The following is a 356-nucleotide window of genomic DNA, read 5'->3' as shown; positions in this document are numbered from 1 at the left end:
TATAAAAAACTTAAATTTATCTAATAATAAATATTAAAATTTAGTAATAAATAAAGGATTAAGAGATTAACTTTAAAAGAGGGAGATAATACCTACCTTATATAATAAAATATTAAAATAAAATAACTAAGTAATAAACTTAACTATAAAANTATATAGTAAAATATTAAAATAAAATAACTAAGTAATAAACTTAACTATAAAAAACTTAGATTTTTTAAAATTTTATAAATTATCTTATTAATTAACTATAAACTTAAACTCTTAGAAATTATAAAGTACTACTTAGTATTCTATATTTTACTTCTTAAGTTAGTATTATAAGGATTATAAATAAATAACCTTATTATTATAGA

This window comes from Colletotrichum gloeosporioides (assembly GCF_011800055.1).
Source record: "Colletotrichum gloeosporioides strain Lc1 chromosome Unknown consensus_103, whole genome shotgun sequence".
Classification (NCBI taxonomy): domain Eukaryota; kingdom Fungi; phylum Ascomycota; class Sordariomycetes; order Glomerellales; family Glomerellaceae; genus Colletotrichum; species Colletotrichum gloeosporioides.
Note: the sequence above shows the minus strand (reverse complement) of the source record.